A 10,006-nucleotide genomic window follows, 5' to 3' on the forward strand; every position below is an offset into this window, starting at 1 on the left:
TCTATCTCCTGGATGATAGAGAAATAAGCACCTTTATTCTGCCTGCCATGTCCCTTTACAACAGCTCTGGGAACCACACAGAGTGATTGAGAACTGCAGGGCACTGTCGATGGCTGTGGGGTTTCCCAGAAAAGCCATGATGTCAGACCTGGGGATGCTATGTAAGAAGGGCATGTTTCCATGGAACTCTACACTCACTGCTAGAAAGCAATTATTTTCAAGTGTCTACTCTGTATCTTTCACATGCAAAAACTAACTGCTCCATTTGAGATAACTGAAGAGATTTCAGTGTGACTAGACACAGACAATCCCAACCTGTCCAGAGGCTGCTGAGCATTTGCAACAACACGAAGAGAGATTAATAGTGACTTTATCCACTTATTAAAAGCAAAGAGAGGGTGCCTGGGTGGCTCAGTCGGTTAAGTATCCAACTTCAGCTTAGCTCATGATGTCACCCGGTCCGTAAGTTTGAACCCCGCGTAGGGTTCTGTACTGACAGCTTGGAGCCTGGAGCTTGCTTCGGATTCTGTGTCTCCCTCTCTCTCTGTGCCTCCCCCACTCTCATTTTGTCTCTCTCAAAAATAAACAAATATTTTTTAAAAAGCACAGAGAATAGTAGGGTAGTCAAAAATGTTTACCAGCTGGTAAATTTGGGGGTACATTTTACAAAGCTGGGTTAGAGTCAGAAATAGGAACTTGGAGCAAATCCTCAAGAAAGACTAATGAACTCATACCTCGAAGAGAGGGATTATATTTTACTTATGTCGGAATCGAGAGTTTCTGGCACATGGTAGATTCTTAAATTTTTTTTTATGAAAGGATTGCAAATATTTAAAAAATGCTTTTTATTTATTTTTGAGAGAGTGAGAGCAGGGAGAGGGGCAGAGAGGAAGACAGAGGATCTGAAGCGGGCTCTGTGCTAACAGCAGCAAGCCCCTGTGGGGCTCAAACTCACAAACCTAACCATGAGATCATGACCTGAGCCAAAGTTGAAGCTCAAGTAACTGAGCCACCCAGGCGCCCCAAGGATTGCAAATTCTAATATGAGAGAGTGAGAGGGATCGTTTAAAAGTCACTTTGAGGCTATAAAGGGCAAACACGAGGGAAATGGTTAATGACTTTTCCCCACCCTTATCTCCGCATGAGCTGGAACAAGAAGAAACATCTTTGGCCATGTCATAAAGAAAATTGTAGCCAAAGCCAAGGAAGACATTTTTATATCTCAAAATCTTAATCGGATAGCTGGTATCGTCAGGAAATGTGTAACCCCGAAGCCCACAAATATGGAGTCAAATATAGGAGCAGAGACAGAATGCGCCCCTTGAAGTCTCTTCCAATCTGATACATTGTTTATTCACCATTTGTTGCCTAAGCCAGGAGAAGTCGTTTAAACCCACTCTGTAGAGTGAGGCTGCAATATTTGCAATTTACATCCCAGAGGACAGATGAGAGCATCATAGTAAAAAACGCTTTGTGCTGAAGGGTGACTCAGCAGAAGCATCTCTGCACTTAGTTGTTGGGAATATTTTGAGTAATTGAGCCTGCAGCCATTGGGACTGCACCTCCGCAGATGCTAGGTGAGGACTGGGGACTGGCGGAGACTGGGAGGACAAAGTTGTAGCCACCCCCTCAGCCCCCACCCCCCACCCCCCACTCCCCTGGGGAATGGTCAGGGCTGTTTGCCCTGTTTCCTCACACAAAAGGCTTCAGCGAGTGCCCCACAATGTGTTTTCCGAATGAAAATCCTTTCTCCAGGGGGGATAACTCTAACAATAAACTGAGAGACCTAGAGGAAGAGTGAATTTTTTTTCTCGGTGGTCACAAGAGCTGAACTAATTTGTTCCTTCATTTATTCAGCAAGTATTTGTTGGGCTTACTCTGTGCCAGACACCAAGCAAGGTGACAGAGAAACAATTTGAATAGGACACACTCCCCTCCTGCCAGTGCTTATGGTCTGGTGGTGGGACAGACACAAAGACAAACAACTTGCAATATAATGTGAAAGATGCTCACTGAAGGTGCGAGAAAGAGAAAGGGTGACACTGTCCAACAGGAGCAGTTACGAAAGTGGGCAGTAAGGTGTCTTGTGCTAAAATTCACATTTAACCATTTTATTTATTTTCTTAAAAGTTTCTTTTATTCTGAGAGAGAGCGAGTGTGAGCAGAGGAGGGGCAGAGAGAGAGGGAGAGAGAGAGAATCCCAAGCAGACTCCGTGCTATTAGCACGGAGCCCAACCTGCAGGCCTCCAACTCACAAACTGTGAGCCAAAACCAAGAATCAGATGCTTAACCATCGGAGCCACCCAGGCGCCCCTATGAGTTTAACCCTTTTAAAGCACACAATTCAGCAGCATTTAGCACATTTACAATGTTGTGCAACAACCACCACTGTCTAGTTCCGGAACATCTTCATTACCCAGGAGGAAATCCCATACCTCTTAGTAGTCACTTCCCATTTCCCCCTCCCCCATATCGTAGAAACCACCAATCTGCTTTCTGTCTCAATGGATTTGCCTGTTGTGGATATTTCATATAAATGGAATAATACAATGTTTGGCCTTTCCCGTTTGGCTTTTTAATCAGCATAATTTTTTCAAGATTCATCCACATTATGGCATATAGTGGTACTTCACTCTTTTTAATTTTTTTAAATGTTTATTTTTGAGAGAGAGACAGTGTGAGCAGGGGAGGGGCAGAGAGAGAGAGGGAGACACAGAGTCTGAAACAGGTTCCAGACTCTGAGCTGTCAGCACAGAGCCCGATGCGGGGCTCGAACTCATGGACCACGAGATCATGACCTGAGCCAAAGTCGGACATTTAACCGACTGAGCCACCCAGGTGCCCTGGTACTTCACTCTTTTTGATGGTTGGGTGATATTATATTGTATAGATATATATCATTTTGTTTACCCCTCATTGGCTGATGGACATTTGGGTTGTTTCCACCTGGATGAGGACTCCTGAACAGTGCTTTATTTATTTCAGAATAAAAGAATAAAAATGCTCTGCTGATAAAAACAAAGCAATACAGACTTCCAGAGAGCATGGTAAAGTTCAGTCCTCAACAACTTCTCCCACCTCCAGACACAGCAGTGACAGGTCAAATATAAGAAGAGACAACCAAAAAGAGATAGCTGAGATGAAAGACAAGGTAGGCATCTCTGGGACCAGAAATCCACAAAGGTGAGCAAAGATGAAGCCAGGGCCTGCTGGGCTCCAGCTCTGGACCCAGACAATGGTGGTGGGAGACTGATTCCAGCAGAGAAGCAGGAATGAAACAGCTCCACACAAGGCACAGCATAGAGTCAGGCACCCTGCATGCAGCTAGGGGCTGGAGTGGGGAGCCCCTCCTTTGAAGGGGGTCCAGAATGCTGCCACTCTGCTGCTCAATGTAACTATTTTCAGGAAAATCAGGACCTACAGAGGCAGATGGATGGACACAGCGTCATAAGCAGGACCTGAGCCAAGGCTCCTGCAGGCTCTGAGACTGGATGTCCCCAATGTTGCTGCAGAGAAGGTATACAGAGACACGCCTGTAAGACTGGACTGGGGCCTGGGGAGGTTCAGGGAAAGCACCAGTACACCTGCTACACTACTAGAAAGTAAGGGAGAGATGAAGAAGCAGGAAGCTTCCCACTGAAAATGAACTTGAAAATCGAAAATCCAAAACTCACGAGGAAATACAATTCTAGGAAAGCCAACCAAAGCAACAATAAGAATATAAACTCACTTCTGACAAAACTAATTATACAGAACAGACTAATAAAAATGCTTTAAGATGAGCAATATTAATACAACCTGAAACAACATGGATAAATAATGTAATATTGAACAAAAAAAGCCAGACACAAGAGGACACAACTCATGCTTACAATGATTTGAAAAAATAGGTAAACTACACTATGATGTTAGAAGTCAGGACAGTGGTTACTTTTGGAAAAGAGCCCAAAGACAAGCTACAAATGTTATGTTTCTTGACTTGGGTACTTGCTACATGGATGCCTTTACTTTGTGAAAAGTCATTGTGTTATACATAGGGTCAATCTTCATTATTTGCAGATTTTGTATTTGTGAATTTGCCTACTCACAAAAATTTATTTGTAACCCCCAAATCAACACATGTACCCTTTGTGGTCATTCGCAGATATAAGCAGTAAGGGGGACATTTTGAGTTATCAGATGTTTATGGTCCCATCTGAGGTCAAACTCAAGGTAACATTCTGCCTTATTTCAATCTTCATACTGTAAACAATTATCCTTTTTGTAGTCTGCCTAGTGCCATGTATTTTGCATTTTTTGTGCCTTTTGTGCTTTTTTTTAAGCTATCTAAAATGCTGGCTAGTCTTCCTAAGCTCAAGAAGCTGTGATATGCCTTATGTAGAAAATACGTGTGTTAGATAAATTTCCCTCAGACCTGAGTTATAGTGCTGTTGGCCATGAATTTTGTGTTAATGAGTCAACAATATATATTAAATAAGGGATCATCAAGCAGAAACACACACTGAGCAAAGTTGTGTGTTGATTGGTTTATGAAATGTTTCCAGAGGTTCTCACGAGCCTAACCCTGTATTTTCCCTATGAACAATGGTTTGGTATTCACTAATTTAATATTCAATGTAAGCAATAAATACATTTTTAAATCTTTAAACAATTTTAATGTTTATTTTTGAGAGGGGGGGGGAGAGGGGCAGAGAGAGAGGGAGACACAGAATCTGAAGCAGGCTCCAGGTTCTGAGCTGTCAGCACAGAGCCCGATGCAGGGCTTGAACTCATGATCTGAGAGATCATGACCTGAGCCGAAATCAGATGCTTAACCTGCTGAGCCACCCAGGCGCCCTAACATTTTTAAACATAAGAACAACTAAGAGAGTACTTCCAGACACTCACTGAAATAATTATTAGAGGATGCATTTAATGATAGCACAGAAACTTGATTAAAATGTAGAGAAATTTAACTATTGAGTGTAAAAAAATACTTTTTGTGTAAAAATATAAAAGCGAAATTCTAAAGAAGTATAATAAAATGAAGAATGCGAAGTATTTGAAGAGCAGTTAAATTATGAAAATGTCCAAAGGTAGAACTGAAATATTTAAGAACATTAGTTTTGTTAGAAGGTAAGAAATTGTGTATATGTTCAAAAAATTAGAGAAACTACTAAGAAATAGAAGTACAATCTATAGCTTTCAAAGAAGTACACTAAAACATGAGAACTGGGATAAGAAAAATCTATCAACAGAAAGAAAGAATAAAGAAAAAATGGTAAACAGAAATGGTAAACAGAAATCTGCATAAACTGGTATTAAAAATTCAGATATGCACATATTCACAAAAATGTAAATAGATTATACACACTTATTAAAACATGAATTATCAGATTGCATTTTTTAAAAATCTAGTTATATGCTAGAATTAATTATATTACATAACATTAACTATATGTTAGAATTATAACATTATCAATTACAAGAACAGCAGACTGTAAAACATCCAAATTATCAGAAGAAAACACCACATACACAGTTATACATACATATCCCAGAAAAGTAAACACAGATTATAAAGTGAAACATCAATATAGTAAAATAACAAGAAAGTATTAAACAAAGGAATAACCTAAAAGACCAAATGTATTGTCATTTTAATAAATTTAGATTACCAGCTCACCTGGGAGGAAAAAAGGCTATGATCTCAAAGCAAAGAGGAGGAGAGAGTTCAACAAGTTTCTGAAGAGAGAAAATTACATCAAGAAGGGGAATTGATAGAGTAGGACAAGGGAATTTGCAGCCTGGAGCATACCAGAAGGATAGTATAATGTAGAAGAAAGCCAACATGCCCTCAGAGATGGCATGTATCCCCAAAGGGCAGAGATGGCATGTATCCCCAAAGGGGCAGAAAACATGGATTAATTGAATGTCTACAAATGAACCACTTCTCACAAGTTAAATGTAAAACATCTAGCCACAGGGCATCTCTCCCAAGGCAGAGGGTTCTTTCATGGAGAACCGAATAATTCCTATTTATCTGGCATTTGGGGACCACTCACAGGAAAAGCAAGCTTCCTATCTGGTAACATAAGACAAAGTTCACCAATTCTAAAGCCTAACCCATTATACATCTCCAAACAGCTTAGTGCCTCATGCTTAAATAAAAACCAACAATATTATCAGACATTTGAGAAAAATTTCCACCATAAAAAAGAGATTTTGAGAAAGGATAAATGACCCTAGGGGATAAAGGTAACATGGGGGGAGGAGAAGAAAAATAATAATTAAAATCTGCAGAGACATGAAAAGCTAGTGCATCTATAAAACAAGAACAGGTTGCTATGAAAAAAAGTAATTACAGAAAAGAGAGTACTCTCAGAAAATAAAAGATACGATTGTGGATAAATATAAAAGAAAGTAGAAGAGTTGGAAAATAAATTTGAGGAACTATCTCAGAAAGTAAGACAAAAAGACAAAGAGAAAAGAGAAGGACATAACTTAAGCCACAGAACTTGTCAGGTGTGTAGTGCAGAGAGGTGAACTGGGGGAGAGAGAAGCTACAGAGGGTAGGGAGCTGTTTTTGTGGAAAGAGGACAGAGAAAGTGGGGGAGAGTTCAGGAAAAGCGCTTCTCCCAGAAGTAGCTGGGGAGAAAGACAAAGAGTGGAAACACAAGGGACTGAACAAGAAATCTGTTCCCCAAAAACATTGACAGGGAGAAAGGAGAGGGTTTGAATACCATTAGGACTCTATAAATAGGGGAGCACAAAGTCGGAAATTCTGGAGTTCAATACCTGGTGGTGCTCTGGTGAGGAGAAAGGGTGAATCCCCAGGAACAGGAGGTGACGTCCAAGGGGTCAGTGGGCCACACAGGGAGAAGTGGTTCCCTGGCTTGAAGAGCATTTGGTAGAGGCCATATGGCTTCCCCACAGGAAAAGGTCCCTGTGGACCCTGGAGAACAGCCACGTTTGAAACACCAGAAAGCAGCAAAACCTGGCGCTGGCTGTGTTGTGATTTGCCATAATCTCTGAACCTATGCCACTGTGCAATTTCACAAACATTCTTTGAGGCAAGCTGGCACCCAGCCATTGCTCAGTGAGACCCTCCCCCAGAGGGCTGGAGCAGGTCCACACCACAGGGTTCCCTGTAGTGAGGGGTTTGGAAACACAGCCCCATCTGAGATAAAATTCAGGAGGAAGGTGCCACCTGGAAGGCTGATGGCTTGGACACAGACAGTATAGAAGCAGGGAATGGACAGAAGGCTGAGACAAAGGAAGCGTGCTTGATTGCTGGTTGGTGAGAGTGCAGAGTTCCTGTGCCAGAGACTAGGAAACTGGAGAAGCCATTTTCATCTCTCTTCTACATACATGCACATGCGTGCACCACACTGATCCACCCCAGTAAGCTAAACAGCACCACCTAGTGGAGAATGGAGCTTTTACACCAAACCCCACCCAACTGTGCCCTCCAAGCACATGTCCTAGAGGTCCACCACAATTTTCTCTGCCAGCTTAGTGCTATAAAGTGCTTCATAGTTTGAGTTCTAGAGGAAACTGGACGCAACTTCATTCGGGTTTCATTCTGTTTGCAGCCATCTACTCGTTTTGTTGTTTTTTGTTTGTTTGTTTTCTGTTTTTGTTTAAATTGTTTTTTCTTCTTTTTTTTCCTTTTCTTTTTCTTGGATACAGAAAGAGAAAATGCTATTTTTATTTTCCTTTTTAAAAATGTTTTTGTTTTTTAATTCTTTTTGCTATGTATTTTTTTGTAAATTTTTAAATTCTATTTCACTTTTTCCATTTAATTTTATTCTATTTTATTATATACATTTTTTAAGTTTTTTAAACTTTTTCTTACTTTTTTTCTTTTCTTTTCCTTTTTCTCTATTCTATCAAGCTTCCTTCAACCACCAGACCCAAGACCCCTAGTATCTATCTTCCGTTATTTGATTTTTTGTGTTATTTTTAATACTTTAATTTTAATTTTTTATTTTGTTAATTATTTTTCTTTCTCCAAAATGACAAAACAAAGGAAATCACCCCAAAAGAAAGAATAGGAGGAAATGATAGCCAGGGGCTTAATCAACATAGATACAAGCAAGATGTCCGAACTAGAATTTAGAACCACAATAATAAGAGTACTAGCTGGGGTTGAAAAAAGCATAGAATCCCTTTCTGTGGAGATAAAAGAAGTAAAATCTAGTCAGGACAAAATTAAAAATACTATAACCAAGATGCAATCTTGAAAGGATGTCATGGCGGCAAGGATGGATGAAGCAGCACAGCAAATCAGCAATATAGAAGACAAAATTATGGAGAATAATGAAGCAGGAAAAAAGAGGGAAACTAAGGCAAGAGAGCATGATACAAGACTTAGAGAACTCAGTGACTTATTAAAAAGGAATAACATCTGCATCAGAGGAGTCCCAGAAGAGGAAGAGAGAGAAAAAGGGGTAGAAAGTTTATGTGAGAAAATTATAGTGGAAAACTTTCCTAATCTGGTAAACGACACAAATACCAAAATCTCAGAAGCACAAAGAACACCCATTAGATTAAAAAAAAACTGACCATCACCAACGTATATCATAGTCAAATTCACACAATACACAAACAAGGAAAGAATTATTAGCATCAAGGAAAAAAAGTCTTAACCTATAAGAGAAGACAGATTAGGTTCACAGCAGACCTATCCACAGAAACTTGGCATGCCAGAAAGGAGTGGCAGGATATATTCAACATGCTAAATTGGGAAAATATGCATCCAAGAACTCTTTATCCAGCAAGGCTGTCGTTTCAAATAGAAGGAGAGGGGTGACTGGGTAGCTCAGTTGGTTAAGCATCTGACTTCAGCTCAGGTCATGATCTTGCAGTTCGTGAGTTTGAGCCCTGCATCGGGCTCTGTGCTGACAGCTCAGAGCCTGGAGTCTGCTTCAGATTCTGTATCTCCCTCTCTCTCTGCCCCTCCCCTGCTAGCATTCTTTCTCTCTCCCTCTCAAAAATAAATAAATGTTAAAAAAAATAAAATAACATAGGAGAGATAAAGAGTTTCCCAGACAAACAAAAAATAAAGGAATTCAGAACACTAAACCAGCCCTGCAAGACATTTTAAGGGGGATTCTCTGAGGGGGGGGGGAAGATGAAACAAAACAAAAAAGACTAAAAGCAACAAAGACTAGGAAGGACTAGAGAACACCACCAGAAACTCCAGCTCTACAGGCAACACAATGACACTAAATTCATTATCTTTCACTACTCACTCTACAAGTCAATGGACTAAATGTTCCAATCAAAAGACATAGGGTATCAGAATGGATAAGAAAACAAAATCTAACTATATGCTGTTTACCAGAAACCCATTTTAGACCTAAAGACACCTTCAGATTGAAAGTAAGGGGATGGAGAACGATCTATCATGCTAATGGACGCCAAAAGAAATCTGGAGTAGCTATACTTACATCAGACAAACCAGATTTTAAAATAAAGACTATAACAAGGATGAAGAAGGGCATTAGATCACTCTTAAGGGGTCTATCCACCAAGAAGATCTAATAATTGTAAACATTTATACCCCCAACGTAAAGCACCCAAATATATAAATCAATTAATTACAAATATAAAGAGACTAATTAATAATAATGCCATAATAGTAGGAGACTTCAACACCCCACTTACAGCAATGGAAAGATCATCTAAAAAGAAAATCAACAATGAAACAATGGCTTTGAATGACACACTGGACCGGATGGACTTAACAGATATATTCAGAACATTTCATCCTAAAGCAGCGGAATACACATTCTTCTCGAGTGCACATGGAACATTCTCCAGAACAGATCACATACTGGGAAACAAATCAACCCTCAACAAATATAAAAAGATTGAGACCATACCATGCAGATTTTCAGACCACAACACTATGAAACTTGAAAACAACCACAAGGAAAAATTTGGAAAGACAACAAATACTTGGAGATTAAAGAACATCCAACTAAAGAATGAATGGGTCAACCATGAAATCGAAGAGGAA

Source organism: Acinonyx jubatus, chromosome B3, assembly GCF_027475565.1.
Source record: "Acinonyx jubatus isolate Ajub_Pintada_27869175 chromosome B3, VMU_Ajub_asm_v1.0, whole genome shotgun sequence".
Taxonomy (NCBI): Eukaryota; Metazoa; Chordata; class Mammalia; order Carnivora; family Felidae; genus Acinonyx; species Acinonyx jubatus.